This window comes from Antedon mediterranea, chromosome 2, assembly GCF_964355755.1.
Source record: "Antedon mediterranea chromosome 2, ecAntMedi1.1, whole genome shotgun sequence".
NCBI classification, from domain to species: Eukaryota; Metazoa; Echinodermata; class Crinoidea; order Comatulida; family Antedonidae; genus Antedon; species Antedon mediterranea.
Genome location: NC_092671.1, coordinates 16,762,196 through 16,789,510, shown reverse-complemented (window position 1 = coordinate 16,789,510; position 27,315 = coordinate 16,762,196). Strand labels below are relative to the sequence as shown.

At 33.0% G+C, this 27,315-nt stretch overlaps 1 protein-coding gene across 3 annotated transcripts in view; it reads left to right on the top strand.

Moving 5' to 3' along the window:
- Positions 1-270: 270 nt before the first annotated feature.
- LOC140040590 (uncharacterized) overlaps positions 271-27,315 on the top strand; it is a 63,872-nt gene continuing 36,827 nt past the window's right edge. The window contains exons 1-2 of one of the 3 annotated variants that reach the window (XM_072086638.1): positions 271-359; positions 9,374-9,516. The gene's annotated coding sequence lies outside the window, so the exon portion shown is untranslated. Of the gene's footprint in view, positions 360-9,373; positions 9,517-22,697; positions 22,918-27,315 lie in introns of those variants that run through there. The other 2 variants (XM_072086642.1, XM_072086639.1) reach the window with 2 other exon arrangements.

Here is a 27,315-nt window from a genome sequence, read left to right as displayed (position 1 = left end):
ACGCAATCAGCTATTCCAGAAAGGTGACTGACTATTCTATTTTAGAAATAAAAGTTAAAGAAGGGAGAAAAAAAAAATGTTTCAAAACTATGTAAATAAAAATTTAATATCATTCATATAATCGGTAATACATTTATATTTTTTATTTATTTGTTGTAATTAAGATATTATTATTTGTTTTTGGTGTTTGTTCCACCTTCGTAAATGTAGTTGAGTCCGGAGGGATTTTCTCCGGAAGACCCCTACACGCATGCTTAGAAAAGTACGAAGTGTCGATGAGCCATGGTTTTATGTTGTCTAGTTTGAACTTATTTTTCGATGAAACATACAAGTAAATATATTCACAGTTGAAACCATACGTAAGTATTTTAAATTAGCTTTATGGCAACTGCTGTTGTCATGTTATGACTTACAGGAATCTTAACAAAATAATATGTTTAAGTTGTTAAGACAAACCGAAGACAGATTGCTCGTTCTTAGCGTTGCCGTTGTGTTCTAAAGGCATGTTTGTTTTGGGCCTCTCTCAGTTCATTGACAGCGCTTTACTAAGCCTGGCCGCATGGTCGCTATTGTTTCGTTATTTCAACAATGCATTCTTAATCGTTTCAATATAATTGTGTTGTTGCCAAGTGTTTTACTGGGCCTACTACAAATGCGTACGGTATTCTTATTATTATATGGCGAATGTGTGTTTTATATATAAATAGGGTATTGGTTGATGATCAAACATTCTTTTATCTCCTGTTTGGGTGTAGTAAGGCAATTCCATTGAGATGTACATTTTCTTATACCCGCTATAGTGTACTTAAAATAATCAAATGACATTCATTCTGTATTTTATTTAATTAAGGATTAGATGTCGGGTAAAATTCAAAATAATTAACTTGGATACTGTAGTAATTACTAGAGTATTATTTAAAAAAGAAAAAATGCTAAAATTTTACTTTATGTTGAAACACCTTCATATATGTTTTACGCCGTGGTTAGGATTCCGGCACCGGAACTCAACTGCCCACCGTTAGGGAATCCGACACGCTATTGCGCATGCCCAGAGCTCTGGGAAGTGAATTATAGCTTGCACCAAAGTGCCACACCACGGAGAGTCGGAGTGTTATAGGGATTTATTGTAGTGTAGCCTAGATAGTCGTTGCGCGAGCGAGAGAGCGATGGATGAAACTTGGCCAATGCCATACATGAATTAATAATTAAAATATGACTACGCCACGCGTTAAAATAATTATAATGAATATTAATAAGTATCAGTATCTATCTAAGAATCGTAATGCAGTTTTTAGCGTTGCGACCCTGACTTCCCGAAGAGTTTTTTCACATCCACGCGGTGGCTGCTGTCAACAAATCAACTTGTGATTGCATGTTGTATATGTACAGTATAATGCGTTATGAAAAATCATAAAACTAGTCATGTAGGCTAATTATATAATTCATATGATATGAATTTTATATATGAATGAAGCAACCACTTTTTAATTACAAAATAAATACTATAGGCCCACTGGTCACGTAGTCTAACTGGTAGCCCTAGCCTAGATTAGTGGATCCCATATTAGAAGGCATCTATGCTAGGCTAGTTCGCCGTGTGGCGCAGGTCAAATAATCCATCGCTGTTGATAAGTATAGAGTCGCCGATTACCTCGCTCTGGGCATGCGCAATAGCGTGTCGGAATCCCTAACGCTGGGCAGTTGAGTTCCGGTGCCGGAATCCTAACCACGGCGTATGTTTTATTGTGTATGGTGGTAGGTCCAGAGTTGGGCAATGGTAGAACTATTGCATTTACAGCTAAAAAGAAATTGTGATGTACTTTTTGACAGGCTATTAATTTTATATTAGCATTTCCCCACCCCTCGTTTTTCCCCCCTTCCACACTGATAAAATTATGTTGTCAACTAACAAACACTAAAATATTAATAAATGATGAACGTTTTTGTATTGGTAAATCAAATTAGTATTGAAATATATGAAATAAAATAATTAATCATTAATGACATTTTGAAATTCAATCAAATTAATAAACAGGGTAATTTTAACACCAAATAGACAACTATCAGGTCATTGCCTTGTTCACACTGTAATTCATATTGTGAATCACGTACTGACTGCCTACAGTGTTTTCATTGAGCATACTGGGTGTTTATATCAACTACCATGCTCTGTATATTTATGCTGCCATTCCAATGTTAGAGGTTTCAGAAAGGTGTTTAAATCATAAAGCTGATCATACGAAAAAAAGTGCTGTTTATGAATTCAACTTTACAGTAACCATGGAGAAATAATTTCTCCATGCAGTAACTAAACACTGAGCAGTACATAGTTTACAACAGTTTTAATGTTATATTTTGTTACTTATTTTCCTGATCACAATTTGTTGTTTAGAATTACTTTAATTACTATATTAATAGCAGATTTATTATTTTTTATTCAAGTATTTAACTAGATTTGAAAGTAATAATCTTTATATTTTATTGTATCAGAAACTATAAAGCAGTTATATTTGATATACTTTTATTTTTACTACACCACATTCATTGAGTCACAAAGACTCTAAGCTGTTGCAATCTGAAGTGAAATTTGCGGAAAAAAAATTGGATCGTAAGCAAGACAGGAAATGAACCTTGATAGGTGTATCCGGCATATAGAAGACTTTAATATATCTATAGACATGGAGTAGGCGAATTACTTTCTCCTCGCTTATAGTACACTTATCCAAATCTTGTTTTTGTTACACTATAGTATGTTGAAATCCATAATTAATGTCAATAAATAAACATTTTACATCAAATACTGTAATTATTATAGATACAGACTGACCTAATAATTATACTGTACATAAAAAAAATCAAAGAGCTGCATACAGTAGGCACAGAGTACTGTAGAAGGAAAAAAAAGTTAAAACTGCCTCAATATAAATTTAATAAGTCCCTGTACAAATTTTTTTTTTTAATGGCTAAAGAAAATCCTTCATGTTATCTTTCAGTAACCTCATCACAATATGCAATTATTACTGTTGACTTAATTGACGGAAATCAGTCCTTTATTTTAGTAAATGGACTGATCATTTCTATATTCAAGCAAATTGACAAGAATGAGGTCCTCGGTGTATGGCTGCATGGAGAGTTTTTCATCATTAGTTAAAACAACACTCCATGATGCCTTTGAATATAAATTAAAATGAACTATAATTAACTTTCATGGTTATAATATGGATAGATGGACACTCTCTTTATACAGTATGTGATATACAAGAAGAATACCACACCACATCCAAATATTGTATAGTATTATGATCATGTTACAACTGTGTAACAAGGAGGTTTATGATAAGGACATATTTTTTTGAGTCAAGAAATATGTTTTTATCTTTTTGACCCTGAAAATCAGTAGGATTTATAAGAAAAAGATGGTAACTATTTTTTAATTGTACTGTATTGTTCAATAAATGAAGTTCCAATGCTTGCTATAAATCATTATGGTGTAGATCCCATGGTAATGGAAATGTTCCCCCTTCATTTTGTATAAAGCAAAGACTACCTATATACAGAGTATGACAGGGGCAGTCAAACATTTAAGGTTATAGACACTTGTTCCTCAGTTTGTCTGCCCTCCTCCTCTATTTTTTATTCATAAAAATGCATTTATTTATATTTTTGGAGGAAAATAAATATATTATATTATTCTTATGACCTGTGCTGTGCATACTTTTTGAACACTACACCACCACCACAAATATTGATAACGAATTGGTACTCTTGATATGAGGATTACCGGACATACAGTACTGTATGTACTACAGTACTGACATAATCACAGTTTTTATCTGTTCATTCAAATTATCTTTTTATCATTTTCTTTTTTGATCGTCTTTCAAAAATTTCCTCAATTAAAGTACAGGAGTATGGTTTATCATATCTATTTTTGCCTTTAAGGTCTTTCTCGTATCGATTTCTTTTTCCTATAATCTCTTTCTAATTTATATTTTCCTTTCCTTTCTCCTTTAAAACATTTCAAGGCTTCTTATAATTAAGAATATTACCACAATACTGTATACAATAAGTTTCAATGGCCAACCTTTATTACTGTATACATCAATTAAACCATTTTCAGTGAGAGTTTAAATAGACCTTGTAAACTCTTAGGGCCTGTTTCTATAGAGCAGAGAATACGGTTTTGAATACCGTTCTTTTCAAGAACCGTTTTTTCTTGCCAGCAGAAATGGGTCCCCACAAAAAACCACAAAAAAGAACCGATCTTAAAAACGGTTTCAAAAACCCCAATTGATTGCGGTCTCGATCGCAAAGAACCGTTCTGAAACTGGTTTCCGCGGAGCTATTTTTAGCTGCAACACAATCACGGTCTTAATTTGACCCCAAAAACTGAACTCTGCAGTCTGCTGCAATGGGACGACTGCGGTCAACTCGCAGTCAAACCCGCGCGATAGGACCTAGGCCTAAGTCATTTTTATTTCTCTAGATAGTGAGTATTTTATTTAACTAAAAAATGTTGACCGATGCCATTACGAGGTTCGTAAAAAATATGTGTCGGAAGAAAGACTCACGTATAGGCTTACATGTTTTTAAGAATATTGTAAAGCGTGTGAAAAATAGACGAGTTCAACTTGACAATATCAGAGGGTGCGACGTACCTATACTTTAACCAAGGACCACAATAACGTTTCAGGTAATAATTCCCCCTTCTATGATGAAATGGATGCTATTTCTTGGGGATCGCGCTATGCGAAAAAAAGTAAACATGACCTTGATCCAATCACGCTTCCGCCTAACGAACTGCATTGTGGTGTATATAATGACGTCATTCATAACGAAGTTGGAGTAAAAATTGAGCTGCAACGCGATCTTTATAAACAACAGCCGAAACCGGTTTCCAAAAAACCGTTCTTTTTTTATTTTTCAATAGAAACAGGCCCTTAGTTTTACATGTTTAAATCACTTGTGCTTATTTTGTATCCCATTCTATTATCATATTATTTTTATTGTACACTATTTAAATATGTTTTTATTTTTATTATGGAATAACAATGCCGATGATTGATTCATTGAAACTAAGTCACCATTTCATATAGTATACAATATACAATACAATACAATATAGGTCATGAAACAACACTACGGTTGAACCTCTATAAAGGGACCATCTTTATAAGTAACCTACATACATACACTGTGAATATTTCAATGTGTCAGTGATAATACATAAATCATATATTCAAAATTATCTTCTACTAAATGTTGCAGATTGTCCAATATGCAGATTTGTATGTTTAGTTTATGCGTTCTGTGTTTCAATTGAGTGATTGGGACGCTTAATTTGTGCTTGCAATACATCATATGTATGCGCTTAATGTACTATCATAATCCATTAAGTGTGTTTTCGAATACACGATCGCAAGTTGAGGTTGTTCACCGCTTAGAATCATTGTAACATTCCAACTAAAATAATTTTCTACGTACGAAAAATGTTTAAGCAAGAAGTAAAGTAAATTGATTCGTAAAAAGTTGTTGCAAAATACAGCTACGTAATCTGCTTGCTGCCATGGTAACGGACAATTATGTGTTTAATTGCGAGAGTTATTTAAGGGTAAAAGGTTAAGATGGCTGTCACGTAGGAAACCTAAGAGTTTCAGGCTCATAAATGGTCTAAAAATTGGTTTAAAAGCTTTGCTTAAATGATATAAAGCCCAGTTAACTTTAATGTTATACGTTAAGGATGATTTACTTGCCTATGCTAAGTGACAGAGATTTTGTCTTGTTTTATTTTATTAAGTGCATGACATAAATACGTTAAATATTTGTAACACAATCAATTCTGCAATTCAATGACTATTTTTCACAATTCACAAATTTATAGTACGTCGTCATTTAAACAATCTTTTATGTTATCATGTAATTGTAGTGTAAGTTTGGTAGGTCACATGCTCCAAGATCCTGGCTGGGTTCAAATCTCTGTCATGACACTAAGATTTTTCCCATGACCTAAACGGTGCCCTAATGAAACCTCAATTATAGTTTATTTCTCACTGTTAATGGCTGTTGTTGCATATTTAAAAAGAATGCGTGTTCCTGTTTACTTGAAACTTGAAAATTATTGTGTGTAGGTATATATATATACATTATATTTATTTTAAAGCAATCAATGGCAGATTAGCATAATAACCTGCCACCAGTGGTAATCTGTAGTTGCTCTCTATACAGTACAGTAAAAAAATGTAAAGATGATGGCGATGGACTGCTATGCTAATTCACTGTGTTCTGTCCGAAATGTCTCTTTACAGTATTTAAAATTCGTAAATTCTTCAATTATCACTATAATATTACTCTGAATCAACGCCGAGAGGTACTATGTACTTTTCCGTCGTTGGAAATACACCTCACACGTTTTTTTTATTCTGTGCAATTGTTTTTATTTGAACTAGATCCGTTAAAGTTAGAGGGGTTTTTGAGTTTTATTAAGTGTTACTGGTCGTGTCGTTTGCGGTCTTACTTTAAATTGAATGTGGTTCGCTTTCTGAAAGTAGAATGCGATTGAACGATTTGCAGAAACATTGTGTCTAAGAATATGATTGAAAGTGGTTGTTTTTTTACACATCTTATATATTTCTTTATTTGAGATTCTATTGGGATAGTTTAACTTCAATATTTTGCATAACTGCTTTCTGTGGAAAATATTGAGCTTATTTTCGTCTTGTTGTGTGAGACCCCATGTGCTGCTGTTGTAGGTAAGAATAGGTTTTACCATGGAGAAATCCTAACTTATTTCTCCATGGTTTTACCATTGGATTGTAAAGATTGATTTTGATTGTAGTTTTATCTTGTCTTTTCGGAGCCATATGCTGAATTCATTTTCTGTTAATAATCTTCAATGTTTTGGTCCTGTAAACTTGTTAATAATTTCATTATTCAATAAGTTTCAGTCAATTTGTCATTTATTAGACTACAGTATGCAAACAAAACAGACTAAACATGGACCTATATTCATTCATTCCATGGATTAAATAAAAACATGTTTGAATTTCTTCAGATGTTTATGTATACAATGCAAAATGCTTTATTCATTCAACCAGGATGTATTGATTGCAAGTAAAACACAAACAGCTGATTGGCTGAATTAACAACAAATAACGGTTCACTGACCAATAAACATCTATATCCAATTATGATTTGAGATCCTAGACGGATTTCTAATTACTGGGTTCAATTGTGTCAGTTCTTATTAGAAAAAATGAGTTTATAATTTTTTAGAGATATGTATTTTTTTAAAGAAAGTTGTTTCTATTTTGTTTATTATAGTATTTTCATCCAGATTCAGATGTTCTTACTCCTTGGTTTAGTTGCCATTTCATTTTCAAAACTATTCCAACACACCCAACTTTGTCCACCCCACCCAACTTTGTCCACCCCACCCAACTTTATCCACCCCACCCAACTTTATCCACCCCACACACTCTAACAATGGTAGTGACCACTAATGGGTGGTAGTTGTTTGGGTAGTTTAGTGGTCCTACTGTACAATCTATTGTACCATATTTTTATATCTCTATGATTATACATACTTTTTATACTGCAGATTACTTTAATGCACAGGAGCAATTTCTAGCAATAATTTTGCTGATATAATTGCTATTGTCCAATTTAACACTTTCACTGCCAGAGGTTTTTCCAGTTAGAAACTGCCACCGCCAGCGTTTTTAGCCCAATTTTATGTTTTTATTAAAGCTGATTGAAACTATGTATGTAAACTGATTTATATGTAATTTAGACTAAAATAATCATAAGGATTTTAGCTTTACAATGGTACCAAGTACGATTTTTAAATCGCAATATGTAAATCGTAATACTAAAATAAAAGTAACCCACTTTTTGAGTTTTTCGTAGTTTCGCGCAAGAAAGTCGAGATATTCGTGATTTTGTGCAAGACATCACAATATGAAAATACGGTGAGATCAACAAACAACGAAAAAGTTACTTACACGGCACCAATAGGCCTATAAAAACAAGTTATCACTATCGAAAAATGTATTACATTTATAAATCATAAATCTTACATCAATTTTTCGCCAAAATCCACATAGTAAAGACACCAGGCCTAGTTAACCAGGTGCGTCTTATACACCGAACATAAATGCCTCACCACACAGAGTGTACATATCGTCACCTCGTTGGCTAGGCCTGAGCTAAGTAGGCTAGGCCTAGCTACAGTATACTAACGTAACGGCAACCTGCTTCTGCCTAGTTTTCAAGGCGTGATGTTATACTAAATATGATGAAAAGATTTGTTTATTATGGAGCTGTTTTAGGCGCTCCGATAAAATTTTATTTGTAAACGTTTACGATTGGAATAGGCCTAGGCCTAGTATTTATTTATAGTTATACGCACGATCGCCGACCGCCGTACCCCCAGCGCAAGCCCTTCTTGGCGGCCACATGTTGTACGGTATTCGATTAGTATATTCTCCAGGTGATTATAGCATGGACCTAGCGTACACACTTCTCGGATACATAGATACTAATCGAATACGATTGTCCGTGAAAACGTGCGCCCTCTCGAAATGATCGAGCGAGGCTAGCCCACACACGTGCGTGTTACACACACGGTCATCCCATGCACTCGATGTTGCAGGTGCGAAACTCATGAATAACAAGTTAGAAACAACTTGTTGAGGCTGGGCGCGGCCGAGCCTAAGTAAGAAAAAACCTAAATAAAGGACGCCGTTGTAGATATAACAAAATATATTATTACAATAATATTGATTACAATTTAAAAAAAACATTGTTTTGATGAAATATAAGGTGCGTGTTATACATCGACGATATAAAAAATACCGATATTTTACTCTCAGTTAGGGGGTGCGTCTTATACACAGGTGCGACTTATACACCGAAATATACGGTACATACAATGATAAAATTAAATACTTCATATTGAAAATGACTTCATTATTTTTTATTTAGATAACAAACAAACATGCCAATCCACAAAAACCTTTGTAATGCTTCGGCGGCATAGCTAGCGCGCAACCGGTAAACAATGCGCCAAGTCATCGCTCTACGCGCTACTGTGATGCACGGTGTATGTTATTTCGACAGGTACCATTTTGTTGTTCATAACCAGATTAGTTACTTTCAAATAGTAAAATATTGACGGTCCAGACCGAATATAGTGTCCATATTTATAGTATATACCAATAATTAACCTATCTACCGGATTTCGTAAAAAATCGCGAAACACAAAGATCTTCGTGTTTGGCAGTCAAGCGTTGTGTTTCCAAACACGAAGATCTTTGTGTTTGGCAGTCAAAGTGTTAATAACCTAATTTTACATTGTATTTTAAATTTAATTCAGATCCGAGACTGATGTGACAATCTTAAATGGATTGATAAATTGAGGATGAGTAAAAGACAAGATTCAATATCATAAACCCCTTATCTTTGTATACCAGTATTTCACCTAACTTCAGCCAAGTATTTGGAAAGTGATTGTAAACTGTAAGTATCTTGTGTTGTCTAGGCCTATAGCCCCCTTTCAAGCATATTGTGAGACTGCAATCTTGAGGTAATGTGAAGGGGGTCCATTGTAATAACCTCCTTATGCAATGAAGCAAATTAACAGGAATTTTGCAACTTTTGCTAGAACCCCCCTTTCAGGCATGAAATGGAAAAATTACAGCACTAGTGTGAAGAGGACTGGCAATAACACTGGCTTGCTTGCTACAATTATTACCGCAGTGCTGAGTGAAAAGATGCCCAATGTATTGCTTGCTTGCTGTGGCTTCCCTTTTCCACTTATATATTACTTTTCTTGCATTTAATGATGTTCATCGGCTGTATATTTAATGTGTTACTCTGTAGTTTGTGCTATTATTTGTGGAAATAGATATTATTATTATTAAAATGGTGTGATTTCAGATCTAGACTTAAACACAATTTTTTTGTTCATATTAACATCTTAAATATGAAAGTCTCTATTATGAAATGGAAATAACCTATGAACTATGGTATTATTTCTCACTTGCATTATTTCACACATCTATTTTACAGTAATGAGCAGTTTTGAACTGCGTTATAACCATGTATAGGAGGTCATATGGCACTTATAAACTATTAGATTGCCATGGTAATTTGGATTATAAGTAATTGGTGACCTAGTTTTTTCATAGCAGTAACTTTCTGAATGTTAATCAGCATGTAAACATCCTCATTATTCTGGAAAGGTAACTTGTACTTTACTACGTGTCCTTGGCAACCTCAAGATCATAAGATTCTAAATACTTCTAAACGTTAACAACCTTTTCTCTACAAAGCAGAACTGATAAATTTACTATCCATGAATATAATTTACATTTTTAGGAAGAGGTTTTTAAAAAATTCATACTCTGCCAAGTATTTTTTCCTTGTTTCAGTAGCACGTTTTTAAAATCCACAACTTGTCATGATCATTTTTAAATTGATGACTAGTAAGAATAATAATAGCACTAGTAGATCGTGAGTACACTGGTATATTATTCAAAAATAAGATTATATACAGTACACACAAAAATAAACATGATTTATACGGGTATTGCTATATCCACATTGAGCCCTCCAGAACGTTAATGGAATGTAGAAGCCAAATGATTTAGGAAGTCAAACATTTGAAATAGAAAACACAATTGCTTTGTAGTTTTATGAGTTTATGTTAAATTTAAAGTGGAGCTACACTCAGACTTTCTCAGCTTATATATATATAAAGTATGTTTAATTGAAAGTGATTACATAAAAAAAAACAGGAAAAATACTGAAATATTTTCCAAAAACTCATTTCTAAAAAATCGGTCAGGAAATGGTGTTTTTTAACACATTACAGTTTTTCAGTAACTTAGGGGTTATTAGTTTACAATACGTCGCAAAACGCGTTACACTTAGCGACTGACGCGTTTTAGTCGCCGGTCAACGCATTGATGAAATGTCTCCCCTTTATGGTAAATTATGTGTCGAAAAATGGGGAATAAATTTTATACACACAATTAATTAATACGATTTGTTTAGGCCTAAGTAATATTTCCGATAAGAATGTCAGTATAATTTACATGTAACCTCATGATTTTCACTGTACAACAACAGCATAATAATCTTATCAGATTGCTTTTAACTTTAAGCTAGGGCTAGGCCTAGCTCAGCCGTCTGCTCAGCCTAGCTAGCCTTGAATTTTTGTCTAGAGGCCTATGTATTCATAGGCATGGTCGTTTCGCCCCATTTATCGTTCCTGGGTTTTCTCGCACATTAAGAATTGTGAAACACAAAATCCTATAGTATACAGAACAAGAGTAGTAAAGAGTAGTAAAGCGATGTGCAAGCTTAGACCTGACTGACTGAAAAGCAACTATTCAGGCACCCTATCATGGCCCATGGGTAGGCCAAGGTCGGGTGCCAGCAAAACAAACTTCACTGCTGTCAGCCTAGCCTAGCTAGCTAGAGGCCAAGCAGCATCGGTACATACCTACACTCTAGTAGGCCTAGGCCTAGCTTTATTGAATATATAGCCACGTCTTTCTCAAATCTCGTTAAATTTGACATTTTAGTAATAGTCTCATAATCACATTATTACACTGTGAAACATAATAGGGTCACATTCAGAATGTTTTAATATACTTTTCGCCCGTCAAAAATAACATCGTGACAAAATAACAGATCGCCAGCTGCAGTAGTGTGATTGTGAAAAATGTCACGTGATCGTACTCCCTAGCAAAATAAAAAACCCAATTGGACCCGAACGGGGGAAAGTGTCTATTTACGCAAAATTGCGCAATGTATACATGATAAAAATACCAGAAATAGAAAGATCTGGAAAAATTACATAAATATACATTTTACATTTTTTTTTTGGTGAAGAAATGAATTTTTTAGGATTATTCAAATATACCCCCCTTTTGCATGTAAAAGAATAGGAAATTACAAGGTATCCCCCCAAAACGCAAAAAGGCGTGATTTTCAAGAAAATCGTACTCATTGAAAAAAAATTCAAAAAAATATGAAGTATAAGGGATGATATTTTTAAATAATAGTTGAAATGTATGAAAAATAGTAATTTTCTGGGTGGAGCTCCACTTTAAAGTAAGAGCAGACATGTTAATAAAGTATAAATTAGCATTTGGACAAAGAAATTATTGTTTAATAGAGAAAATATCATTTTTTTTCCAAATTGTCATATAAAATTGGAAAGTAATGCTAAGTTGTATGTATTATAATAAATTATTTAATCAGTTCATATTACTAGTTATTACTACACTAAATAAAATGTAATACTGTGACTTTTTTGTATTGCTTTTTTGGCTACAATAGTTTCAAGTAGTTTTGTCATTTTTATCTGGCACTTGTACTGTATACAATTTGTGATAGTAATTCCCTTTGCTGTAGCAATTCCCTTTACTAATTAAATGAAAGAAAGTATTTCTGATAATGTCCAGGTCATTTGGTCAGTTTAAATACATGTTTTCTGTGGTTGTATTAATGTCTAGCCATGTGACATTCTTACATTCAATTTTAAATCTTGGCAAACATTTGATTAATGCTTGTATGTTTTACGATTTCTAGTTTACCTTGATAAACTGACAAATGCCATTATCCTCGAAGTAAATATACTCTAAAGCCCAAAATTTCCATGCGGCCTTTATTTTCGCGACTTTCGCAATTGAACAACGATCATGAAAATAAAGGGCGCGCAGAAATGACGAAATTCCCAACAATGTTGTTTACAGTCGATCCGTCATAGCCTGGCTTATAGTTAGCCAGGCCTAGCCTAAATATGGAAAAAGTGAAAATGAAATAGTTACGATAAACGTCTAATTGTGTATTCTTTGAAACATTTACGAACCGCGATATTATTTATATTGTTTGTTCAGCCTTCAGGTGTACTAATTTAAACATTAAAATAAATTGCAACCGACCAAAAATGCTAGCTAGGCCCTACTCAGCCTGCGCTGCCTCGCTCAAAACGGTGATGCAATTCCTCCTCATAGCGATCGACATGCGCCATGGGAGGATTGATCGCTAAAATAATGTTCAAATTGGAATAAAAAAAGTTTCTTAGGTAATTTTTTATGAAATGTATAGTGTACTATTTTTTAAGAAATGTATATAGTGTACTTGCTTGACGAATCCTTTGTCATTAAATCATATAAGTTGTATCGTGTCCATTAAGGTAATTACATTATTCTATATGTGTTAGCCTAGCTTGTGATGTGTAGCAAACAGCAAAATACCATCGCCATGCTCTCCACCACAGAGATCCATCCGGCCGGCGTTGTTGCACCCGTTCGTTGTTTTGTAGAAACAACAATAATTTGGTAGAGTACATTAATTATGGGGATGTTCGCTATCTAAGAGCCTATTAAACACGTGTCACCCACTGTGTGGCCAAAACATTTATTTACATCCCTAAATTTACAACCGTGTATTCTGTAATTTTACTTGAAGCTATTTAATTGTTGTTTGACGTTCATCGCGGAGGCAAAATACATTTCGCCAATTTTGTTTAACAAATTACACAAGAAACACAAATCACGAAAATAAAAGGTTGCTAAATAGTTAAAAAGGTAAAATAGCGAAAAATTTAGGGCCGTGACAATTTTGGGCTTTATAGTACTCGAAAAGTATAGAACATTCATTGAACACCGCTCTCCATAAATGGTAAAGTCCACAAATACATTCGTGTGACAGAATTCATTCTTATAAACAGAGTATCTTTTTAAATCCTGGTGAACCTGTTCATTAACAAGAAAATTGAGATAAAGCATTTATGTTCACGTTGACAAATGTGACTCATATCATATGAATTTCATCATATGATTGAGTCTTCAAGTTCACTGACATTTCTGCGTTGGGAAAAACTATCCATGCGTAAATTGACCAACAAACAAGTGAATTCTTTGAGTATCATCTGGTCTTTTTAATTGAATTAAGTCATAGTATGTTAGAATTTAATATTCGGTCTTATCATGCAAAGATCTTTTCTATTGGATCTTACAAACATATCTTGAAGACTCTTTCTGGCCTGGGGTAGAGTGCTAATCATTTTCATTCAGCTGCTTTCTTAACATTCTATACCTTACCGACTTGAGTAATTGTTACCGTACTTAATGAAGTAGTTCATGTAGCCTTCTAATTAAAGGCAACTCAATTATGAAAAACACAAAATCTAACCATCCGTTGATCTGAGCCTACATGGTTAAATAAAGTGGAATTCAATTAAACATAGACCTCTAAATCAAATTGATCCGCACCGAGCTAGAGTAGAAGCTGTAGTGCTTGAGCTATTTGAAATACTACTTAATTTTTTAATGCATTGCTAATTACTTTAAAACGTAAAAAAATACTGCAAAGTTGACAGATATTGTATAGTACACTATGTACAGTATGGTTACCAATATAAAATTAAAATAGGTATTACAACATTTAATCTAATTTGAATTTAGTAATAAATGGTAAACAGAAGCCATGTGGTCTTACAGTAGTTCTATCCTGCTTCTAAAGTATCTAGTTAGTGTACAGTACTTTACTTGGTCACAGCTGTCTGTACCTTTTACAATGAATGTAGTTTTTAGTGGAAGTTCTTTAGTAGTCAGTAAAAACAAAGAAATGCACATCATCGGAATGTATTCCACATGCTTACTGAATTGTAAGCTAATGGTAAGAATAGATAACAGTTACAAATAAGAGTTAATGCTACAGTATTTCTCTTTTTTTGTAAAAATGATCTACAGTCTAACTATTAATAGATACATTTTCCGTCATCGGTAGAATTTAATCCTGGTGATATAATTAATACTTTACTGTATCACTACCAGGGCAGGCATCTGAATCTACTAATACTGTATTATTTATATCCCATATACTGTACAGTTAAACAAGTCAAACAGTTACTAATGATATAAATAGTATTATTTGTTTATATAAACTACCTTAATCCATTAGCTAGTGATTGAATTGTACATATTAGGCTTGATGATGATATTAGTGTGAGTGATAATGGCCCAATGCATTAACAAGTCCATATGGAGGCTTTCACATTATGGTTAACCATTAATGGTGTAGATATTGTAATTATTGGATTTGACCTTTAGGATATACTGTCCTTTGACTTGATACCAAATATTAGTATAGTTTCCTTAAATTGATGATAGGGAGCTAAAGTCATGTTAGTTCATTATGCGCATGTGAGAATATTTGAAACGTGTGTCCTTGTTACCCACCTAGACACTGGTTTCTACAGTGTAGGTCCAGACGATGACCGATGACACATCGATCGACCTGACTTAAGTTCGTCGCTAATTTTCGATCATCACAAATTGGCAGCCCATAATAACATTTGGTATTTTATGTTCTCCAGTACAGTACTGTTACTCTATTGGTACCTTTACAGATTTAATAATATGTTCCTTCTGTCATTATCTGCAGTAGTTACTCAATGTTCTCTCTCTCTCTCTGTCCACCAACAAGGAAGAGAGATTATGATTTGTGATGACTTAGGAACTGTACAGTGGCGGATCTAGGGGGGTGAATAGGGTGGCTAGCCACCCCCCTTAATTCTCAAAAAAAAAAAAAAAAGATGCAACCTAATCGCGATTGACCGTCGCTAGACGTGGATTAATCTTTTAATTAAGAAGAGTAGGCCTAGCTAGGCCCTACTAGAGCTAGGGTTAGCATTAATAGTTGTTTGTAAAAATAGGCCTACACAGTGAAAGAGCTAAGAGTTCAATTACTATTATGAATTCAAGAGTTTAAAAAGAAAACACGATTTACAATGCGCACAATAAATTAACATGACCTAACTTGTTCCTCGGCGATCATCTGGACCAAAACTACAGTACAGTATATACTGTAAGAATGAGAAATCATGTCCTACTTCATTGAATTAATATGACCTAACTTGTTCCTCGGCGATCATCTGGACCAAAACTACAGTACAGTATATACTGTAAGAATGAGAAATCATGTCCTACTTCATTGAATTAATATGACCTAACTTGTTCCTCGGCGATCATCTGGACCAAAACTACAGTACAGTATATACTGTAAGAATGAGAAATCATGTCCTACTTCATTGAATTAATATGACCTAACTTGTTCCTCGGCGATCATCTGGACCAAAACTACAGTACAGTATATACTGTAAGAATGAGAAATCATGTCCTACTTCATTGAATTAATATGACCTAACTTGTTCCTCGGCGATCATCTGGACCAAAACTACAGTACAGTATATACTGTAAGAATGAGAAATCATGTCCTACTTCATTGAATTAATATGACCTAACTTGTTCCTCGGCGATCATCTGGACCAAAACTACAGTACAGTATATACTGTAAGAATGAGAAATCATGTCCTACTTCATTGAATTAATATGACCTAACTTGTTCCTCGGCGATCATCTGGACCAAAACTACAGTACAGTATATACTGTAAGAATGAGAAATCATGTCCTACTTCATTGAATTAATATGACCTAACTTGTTCCTCGGCGATCATCTGGACCAAAACTACAGTACAGTATATACTGTAAGAATGAGAAATCATGTCCTACTTCATTGAATTAATATGACCTAACTTCTTCTTAGGTTGTCAGCCGTCGCAAATCCATAAGATCTCTAATAAACAACTTACAACATACTTGATTTTTTGTTTAATTTATGTAATTATAGTTTTGTTACAGAGAATGATTTTATTATTTTCAACCTTACATATAAAAACACGTATTTCTTAATTATGCTGGGATTTGGCAAGTCTGACTATTTTTCAAACTATATTTTATTGCAAGGCCTATCTATCTATTTTTAGTCTAGTATAGTGAGTTATTGTCTAGACTGAATGAATTAGCTTTACATACAGAAAACAAGTTGTTTTAATTATTGATGCTGATGTTTTTGTTTCTAACAATAGAAAGATTGAACAAAGTCTTCTGAATAAACAAAATAACATTGTATTTATTGTAACAAAAACTAAGAATGCAATGTTTGTTTAATTTATTACTTTCTTAGCACATAAACAAAAATATTGTGTGTGATTTTCCTGGTCCAATTTGATTTGATTTTGTTCAACTCAGCGATTTCGGAGTTTCACATTTTAATTAATGGTGTGGGGAGGCTAAAGCCTAAATCTCCCGCCTAAATCCATGCCTGGAGGTGTCCTAAAGGAGGGTTAATTAAATCTGTTTTACTGTACTTCAAACTCATCCTGTCATCTCTATTCTTATATAGATCTAAATTTGGTATACCAGTATGCTAGGTACTTTATCATCCTTGACATTGGCAATACTTTCATTTACTTCCTCTCCTAAAGTAAAGCTTCATATAGCATATTAATATCCCTATGGCTCCCAGACACCTGCCTTTTGGTCTTGATAGCTGTTTTAAGTTCCTTTCAATGTCTTGATTCTGTTGAACATTCTTTGAAAAAAAAATGTTTAAAAGCAATGGATATTTGACTTTTCAGACTATGTGACATGTACTGTACTGTATGCTGTCTAGAAATTTGTTTTTTTTTTATATTTTTTTGTATTCATTGATGTTTTCAACATGTTTATCCACTTTGAATACTAATATTTGAATAATTCTTCCATGTTATTTACATACAATACAGTTTCTTGATATTGCTAAAGTGTTAAAATCAATGTGGTAATTTTTGTTTGTTGTTTTTTTAAAATTTCATTTCATTTTAAACAATATACAAAAAAGACAACAGAAAAAAAAATAAGAGAAAAACAAAAGAAAAAACAGTTTTGTTTTTAGAGCAGAATTTGTTGGCAATTCAGTTTGTTTTATTTTCTAGTCTATATATTCGTATATACTTGACTTGACGAGGATATCCATTAATAGCTATACATACTGTCTTTCTTTTTTTAAAGCAGAGCACACAAGTACTGAATTAAATTATTAGCTTTAAGGTAAGTGAAAAGCAAAACACTTCTGCATTAAGTGCAATTAGTAGATTAGTACTACACCACATGTTATTCCTCTTTTTAAAACTAATGTAATTCTTTCATTAACGATACCACCAGTAGTGGTTGTGTTGGCACATTAATGTCATAACTGTGACCTTTGACCTATGTACTTTAGTTCTTTTTCATCTATATCGGTACTAATATAATTCCAAGTGTGTTAGTAATAATGTTGTTTTTTACTTATTTTATGACGGTTCTACGATCCTTTAGTACGTACACAAGTGTAGTGTATATAATGTAACGTAGCGTCGCACTATGGTACGCACTTAATGCATTATTTCACATTTTGAAGTACAAATTAGAAGTATGCTTTATTATCAAAGTATTGTATCTTCATTATGAAGTAAATTTTAATTTGAAACTTTAATGGATATATTTTCGTAGTAGTGCTTTTAACACATAATGAGTTAATATTTATTTTATTCCATTAAAATATTGTGATTCAGTGTGTCTATTGGCACTTGTAGATGTTTAATAGGGATTCATTAGTGTGAATAGAGTCCGAGCAGGATTTTGATCCAAGGAAAAATGTTTTATAGAATGGATTAATGGCCTAGTTTTTCAAATATTTTCGCTAGATGAATTTATAATCTTTCATAAAAGTATTTTCGCGCCATGCCTTTAGGCAGTTATATTCAAGAGGACGGAAGCATTATGAAACTGTATCACGTACTGGAAGCTTATAGTTTATTGTTTAAGGCTGGGAAAATGGAAATTTGTAAACTTGTACTGGACATGCGCAAACACCGAAGTACATCTGGGAGAAGAGAATCTATGAGATGTATGCAGACTTGTTCAATAAACAATGTTTTTATTTTGGCTTTCTAAACAATCTTTCCTCTATGGTAATTTTGGATAATTGTGTGTAGATGAAGAATTGTTTAATTTGTGAATACATATTGTCAGTGGCTGGGAAATTTGAAATTTTGTTTACTTGAATGTGGATCATGCCCCTACTCCGAAATATATACAGTACTATATTTAGGACTTTTGTTCTGTATGGTAGACCACAGTATACACTAAATGTTTACTACTGATTGTTAAACAAAAATAATTTATAATAATTTCTTAATTTATTAGATTAAATTTTTTAAAAACGTCATTTAATGAAGAAAGAACAATAACTAAAACAGTTTTTTGTAAGGAATATTTCTTGATTTTTCTGTATTCTCTAAACATTGGTATTGCCACATTTGCAGGTTAGCGATTGAGAGAGCGTATGGGAGCTAAGTAAAAATTTGATATTTTAAGAACAGGAATGATGCATGTGTAGCAGATTTTTCCGGCAGCAACAATAAATTGCATTTACATTGTAAATATTTTATTTGTAAATTACCGATACATTTTTAGGATTAACATACAAATATTGACATCATAACAATTACTAATATTCAGTGTAAATCTGTATTAATCGGGAGTTAATAATTGTTGAGGAGGATTTTGCCATTTACTGATGTGTATTAATGTGCATGTTTATGGCAAAAACTGCAGATTAAATATGCAAATGTAGGCATAGGAAAAGCTTCTTCAGGATCTAAGTGGGGACTGTTATTAAACATCCGTAGTATACTAGAAATGAGGAAGATGTTTATTTTACAATTTTGAATTTCTTTATTTAGCAATCAAGTTAAACAAGAAATATTTCTTACAAAAAACGCTGCTCATCTCACGATAACTACTGTGTACATGCATGTCAATATTCATCAGCAAATGTTTTCATAGACTCTCTTTTCCCAGACGTGCTTTGGGGTGTGCGTATGCCCAGTCTGAGTTTCCAAATACCCATTTTATTCAGCCGTAGTAAACAATAAGCTACTAATGCTTCCATTTAAAAAAATATATAACACGGAAAAAATAACGAACAAATATACAGTAAATGTCAAAATTAAAATAATCAAAGTAAAAATATACTAAACGGAAATTTTCGCAAAAAAAAGAACAGACCTTGATCACAAGGAAAGCCAAGAAAAGACTTCTACTTCCACTTGGGTCCTGAAGAAGTGACTAGCGAATCCTATACTGTATGTACCATGTCGTCTGATGTTCTGTTGTGGACAAGAGTTCAACACCGTTTAATTCGTTCCGTAGTTTAGCTAGTATTGGCAACCATAAACGACTGGTGAAATATTCAAAATTTACAAGATTTAGCCCTTTCATTCATTTGGAGTTGTTTTTAGGTGATTTAGTAGGCCCATTTCTTGATGATTTTGCTGATGTGTGCATAAATAGAATCATGAAAATGTACAATTAAATGGTAAAGCTATACAATTTTTGTACAACATTGTATAACTGTGAGGAATTTTTTCATTCATATTAAAACAAATTTTCTATTCAATTCATGAAAATAACACTTAACCTATTAAATAATATTTATAATAAGGAATAGAATAATTTTACTTGAGAATTAACAGAGCAGATTACTGTAGCTCATTTTTCAATATAATAAAAACAAAATGTGCTATGTAATCATTTAATAAAAAAAGATTAATGATGATATAATAGTCAATTATATCAAACAACTTTTCCTTCAACTGTAATTTGAGCTCTTCAATAGTATTAATGACATTTAAATAAACTCTTTGTAAAGTGCGCTATGATTATAATACCAAAAAATAACACGTGAAATTTCAATATCCTTGAAAAGTTTTGTGGAAATGACTGGGAAATTAAATAAACTGTTGAAATACGTCATAGGACAATTACCATCATCCACAGTTAAGAATTAGATGTCAAATAATTTTTTTTTATAGTAATAACCTCGTAATTCTAGCCATAAAATTATCGATCATCAGTTGGTTGAAATCCTATGCGTTATGTTTGTATAAAAATAGTTGACATAGTGATATGAATAGCATTACTGTAACTGTACTATGACGTATCATCTGAATAAAATATAGCAATAATATTAGAAACTCAACATTTGTTTACAATAACAAGTTACTTTTCAAATTAATCACAGGATATGTTTTATATTGTAATTGTATTGTACATCTCGTAAATTTGTTAAATATTTTGCACATGTACAGACAGACAATAACGCCCATGTATTAGACTTTATTTAATAAAGCCTGACCCTTTTGTATGTGTATCAATACAATAGAACCCCTCCTTTTAAGACCCCTCTATTAAAGCTGACGCACCTATTAAGGGGACACATGAAAATAGAACCCCTCCTTTTAAGACCCCTCTATTAAAGCTGACACACCTATTAAGGGGACACATGAAAATAGAACCCCTCTTTTTAAGACCCCTCTATTAAAGCTGACACACCTATTAAGGGGACACATGAAAATAGAACCCCTTTTTTTAAGACCCCTCTATTAAAGCTGACACGCCTATTAAGGGGACACATGAAAATAGACACCCTCCTTTTAAGACCCCTCTATTAAAGCTGACACACCTATTAAGGGGACACATGAAAATAGAACCCCTCTTTTTAAGACCCCTCTATTAAAGCTGACACGCCTATTAAGGGGACACATGAAAATAGAACCCCTCTTTTTAAGACCCCTCTATTAAAGCTGACACGCCTATTAAGGGGACACATGAAAATAGAACCCCTCCTTTTTAGACCCCTCTATTAAAGCTGACACGCCTATTAAGGGGACACATGAAAATAGAACCCCTCCTTTTAAGACCCCTCTATTAAAGCTGACACGCCTATTAAGGGGACACATGAAAATAGAACCCCTCCTTTTAAGACCCCTCTATTAAAGCTGACACGCCTATTAAGGGGACACATGAAAATAGAACCCCTCCTTTTAAGACCCCTCTATTAAAGCTGACGCGCCTATTAAGGGGACACATGAAAATAGAACCCCTCCTTTTAAGACCCCTCTATTAAAGCTGACACACCTATTAAGGGGACACATGAAAATAGAACCTCTTTTTTTAAGACCCCTCTATTAAAGCTGACGCGCCTATTAAGGGGACACATGAAAATAGAACCCCTCCTTTTAGACCCCTCTATTAAAGCTGACACGCCTATTAAGGGGACACATGAAAATAGAACCCCTCCTTTTAAGACCCCTCTATTAAAGCTGACGCGCCTATTAAGGGGACACATGAAAATAGAACCCCTCCTTTTAGACCCCTCTATTAAAGCTGACACGCCTATTAAGGGGACACATGAAAATAGAACCCCTCCTTTTAGACCCCTCTATTAAAGCTGACACGCCTATTAAGGGGACACATGAAAATAGAACCCCTCCTTTTAGACCCCTCTATTAAAGCTGACACGCCTATTAAGGGGACACATGAAAATAGAACCCCTCCTTTTAAGACCCCTCTATTAAAGCTGACACACCTATTAAGGGGACACATGAAAATAGAACCCCTCCTTTTAGACCCCTCTATTAAAGCTGACGCGCCTATTAAGGGGACACGTGAAAATAGAACCCCTCCTTTTAGACCCCTCTATTAAAGCTGACACGCCTATTAAGGGGACACATGAAAAATAGACCCCTCTTTTAAGACCCCTCTACTAAAGCTGACACACCTATTAAGGGGACACATGAAAATAGAACCCCTCTTTTTAGACCCCTCTATTAAAGCTGACACGCCTATTAAGGGGACACATGAAAAATAAAACACTTAATCTTACTTCAGCTATAGACGTTTCATGTAAATGATATTTCTACTGTACAAGTAGCACTTTTAATATATTAAATTTATCTGTTGCTTCAATTCAAGTATTTTATCCGAGTATCAATTTTTATGGCCAAACATGATGAAGCTTCAGCACTTGACATGTAAGTTGTTGTTGACTTGTACACGCCGCCACGTTTTGATTTCACTTCTGCTTAGAGTCTAAGTAAAGCTTTTAAAATTATTACGAAACTCTGGGATTCATTCATTTTGTATGAGCCGGAGAGATAGACTTGCTTATACTTGTGGAGCCAGCTAGATTACAGTAAGTATTACGCTTTTGTTGTACCATGTTAACGTTAATTTCAGTGTGTTTGTCAGGCTAGCTGAACATGTTTATTTCTGTGCACGTTTTTAAGTTAAAGTTGTAAGAAATATTAGCATATTGTACTTAGGCCTATACTGTATGTCATAGATCCCAAGCGTATAGTAGGCTAACTGGTCTGATTGTGAGTCATTCATGCTAACGATCCAACTAAGTATGCATGCACACGATCTGTTTTCCATTCCATCTGCCCTGATAAAAATTACATCAATAAGTAGGTATCATTTCTTCAAAAAATCATTAAAATCTTATACAGTGAATATAAATTAAGAAAAATTTAAAAAACTTGTTATTTAAATTTTATTTAAATTGGATTTAATAAGATAAAAAAATTGTAAATATAATTAGAAATTTTAACTAATCAGATTTTTTGATTAGATGATTACATAATTTGTAACAAACAATAAAGTAGGTAAATCTTTAAACTAAAGAAAGTTTTTGGAGTTTCTAAGTTAAAGTTGACGTAAAGTAAATAAATATTTAAAATAAAATTTACACATAAATATATACAGTAAATTAAATTTCCAGCCTAAAGTAAAAAGTTTAGTTGATTTGGCAAATAAATTTACATTGACCTAAAAGTTAATTTGTTTTGTCGGGACATATATCTATTTTCAGTTCTGTAATGCTGTAGTCTATAGCCTATGTAGACAACCTTACTGTCGCTCATGAAATTTTGCCAAGAAAAAGGTTTTAGCAATTAGACGAAAATCAGGATTTAGACTTTTAAAACATACATACTATTGCAGTCATCAAAAATAAAGTTTAAGACAGATTATGGTTTAGGGCAGAATTGAAGGACAGACAAATTACATAGAATTGTAAGTAATTAAGCTATTTTAAAATAAATTGACCGTACGGTTATTGCCCCTGGAGTACATTTTTATATGTGTGGGGGTGTCAGAGAGGGCTGACATTAATTGAAAGGGATATGTTTGACACTAATGGTTCATTTTATACTAGATTTTGTGCTGTTTTTAATGCAATAATTTCATTTTTTTTTCTTATATTCTGAAAATGATAAATCAAAATATATACAGTATTAAATGAAATTCTAATTTCACAAAAAATAAATGCAGGCATAATGCAGCTATTTTTTAAAAGCAGTGAATAAAGTTATTATTCCTTTATTGTCAAAATTATACATAAATAGAAAGAACCAAATGCTACCCAAGACAATAAGCATGAGAGACAAAAAAAGGAATGTAATTCATAATACACAATATTTAACACATAAATTCCAAGTTTATGTCGCTCCTATTTCAATTCAACACTTTGTTTAATGACAGACATAATACAGCATGTGTGTATTCACCGATATTACATTGTTGTTTTCATAAACTGCTATATTTACCAATGAATGCTTTAGGCTATTAGTATTATCAGAACCTTGCCGTAAATTAAGCCCTACAAATCCATGCAGCACAAATAGAGGTTAATCTTCTTGAATATTGGACTAGAATGTCCGTCGTCGTCGTCGTCAAATCCACTAGATTGTGACCTCATTCAGATTCATCCCATCTTACAACCTTGTTTTTCTTCATGTTAAAAATCTTCTAAATTGATTTTTTTTAATGCAGTATAAAGCTAATATCCTATTAGAAAGATTGTAGATCATATTAAATTGAAAACGTACACCGTCGTAGTCTAATAATCTTAATTGATTTATTTCTGTCCGAATGTTTTATTTTGGATTTATTAATAATTAGAGTTAAATTACATGGGACAATTATTCAGAAAACATACTACATTATTCTGATTAAATTATTACTAGCATTAGTACTGTAGTCGGGTTCGATGGGTGGGTTATAGACCTGCCGAGAAAACACATGTACTTTACAACTATAAAGCGTGGTTCCCACTAGCAACGCAACACAAGGACGTAACGCAACGCAAGTGAATTGACCAATCACAAGCGATGGCTTATTCTCTTGTGATTGCTAACCGTCTATAACTTCGCTTGTCATTGGTTAAAACGCTTGCGTTGCGTTTACGTCTTTGCGTTACGTTCTAGTGGGAACCAAGCTTAAGAAGAGTTGAAAACTCATTTTCTATGCTTTAAATCCATTGATACGCAAAGGGTTGAACGAAATTTAACATACCATTGGTCTAAATGCTTATTAAAAATGCAGACTAAAGAGAAAAGTATGGTTTAGAATAACCTAGAAATCGGTCATTAGCATAATAAAGTTTAATTTGATCTAAATTGTATACTCCCAGAAGAAACCAAATAATGCTCTCTTTTGTATTGATTGACATGAATAGAAAATAGTGATGATGGCTTACACTGTAAGAATCTAAAGTTTGCCGAATATAAATTCACTAAGGTACTACTGCAGGCATTATTAGTAGCAATTATTGGGCTATGATCCAGTCTTATATATTTCACTAAAACGGATTATTTAAACAAAATTAAGGTTTCCGTGGCAGTGTCGGCAGGTAATTTGTAATTAGTCAAAGTGTAAATTGTTCAATTCGCTTTGGGTGTTGAAGTGTTTGAAAATGGTAAACGAGGGATTTTGCTTGTCAGATCTGGTTAATAGTGTGGCACATGTTGGAATTTAGAAAGAATATGATAATGACTGTTTAACATTCAAATTTTTGCATTTGTTTCCTTTTAGAAATTTCCAGTATTAGAATTCCAGTTAGTACTACATAGAGAAGATATTCTATGTATTGAAATTAAACTGGAAATGGAACACTACCTTTTTTTAGACGTTTGTAATATAGTTTATAATAAATTGAGGGATTGATAAATGTCCTTAAAGCCATTTAATTAATCCTCGTTAATGTATAATTAATCTTTTTTAATGTTTAATAACACTTTTAATTGAAATAATTAGACCACCACATGATTTAGTTGTGCAAACTTGTTTTCTGTGACAAAATATTTAAATGAAGTTTATTTATTGTGATCAAACATTTATTGAACTCATGCGGTACCATTGATCATATATTTTGTTTGTTATACTTTAAATAGTTACAAATTGAATACTTTTGTGTTGTAGTTTTGTGGTTTTCAGTGATAATTTAGGATTATTTCATACAAAAGCCTGGATTATACTGTACAAACAGTATTGTTGTTATTATTTATAGTGCTTTACAGTAAAATTTCTAGACTATAATGATATTACGAATGAGGGTAGGTTTATTGTAAATACATAATATAATGTACTTTACTCTACATATACATGTATAAAAAACTAGATATTTTTTCTTTAAACCCGATTGTAATATACTGTACTGTTATTATTGGTATATGGAGGTATAAATTTAATTTATGATTGGTATAAGATACTGTATAAAATTAGTTCATTTTACATCATCGTCTATTCAGTTAGTTATCATAAAAGTATTCAGAAAACCATAATTGAATTGTTTGACAACTGAATCAAACAAAAATTCAACATCTTAAGCTTTCATATTATACACTACGATATATTAAATACACTAATACTTAAGATATCCTTGCTTCTTTTAATTTGCAAAATTTTACAAAAATGATGGCAACATTTTTTCTTACAAACAAATATTCATAATTGCTGTAGGAAGTAGCTGAATTCTTTCAAGATTTCTAAAGGAAATGTCGTTACCGGATTTGTTTCTATGGTAATTTCCACAGCTGACCAATCTAATTTTCCACTCAAGTAATTTTCCTGAGCATGGTCAGTTGGGAAACCTTTCCCCTGGGTGTTAAGACAACTGATATATTTTCCTTCTTTGCAAAAGTCATTTGTACAGTGTACTATAGTATAAAATAATGATAATTTTGAGGCATCACCAAAGTGCTCATGTACTGTATTTGTGCACTCAGCTTTTATAATAATTACTGGACATAATAATCATTCAAAATGCTAGAGGACAGCCATCTAGCTTGTTAGTTGACACTTCAGATAATTTGATGCCAGGAAAATCAACATAGAAAATGTATCACCCATTATGATGAAGGTACTGTACACCTGTGTGTACATCAAGAAATAACTAATTGTGATTATCCATGTGGTTCGACCAAATTGAGGTTAAAAATTCAGTTGCTTGAACATTCCAAGGCATCTCCAAATTAAACAGTTTGACCGACTTGTTCACACATTTCTTTTGAGAAATATTCCTACAAGATTTAGAGTTTTGCTTATTTTTAGATGTTATATAAGAGTAGCAGCCTTGGCCACATGTTTCTGTCGAGTGAACATGAAATGTCACTATTGTATATAATATAGTAATGTCCAAGCTGTGTTCTAATCAATATCTACTCTAGTGTAATGATCAGTGGGGGATGTCTGTCTCTGGTGGTTATTGTTAATGTTATCTTGTGGTGGCTTTTCCGTAGTCTCCGCATCA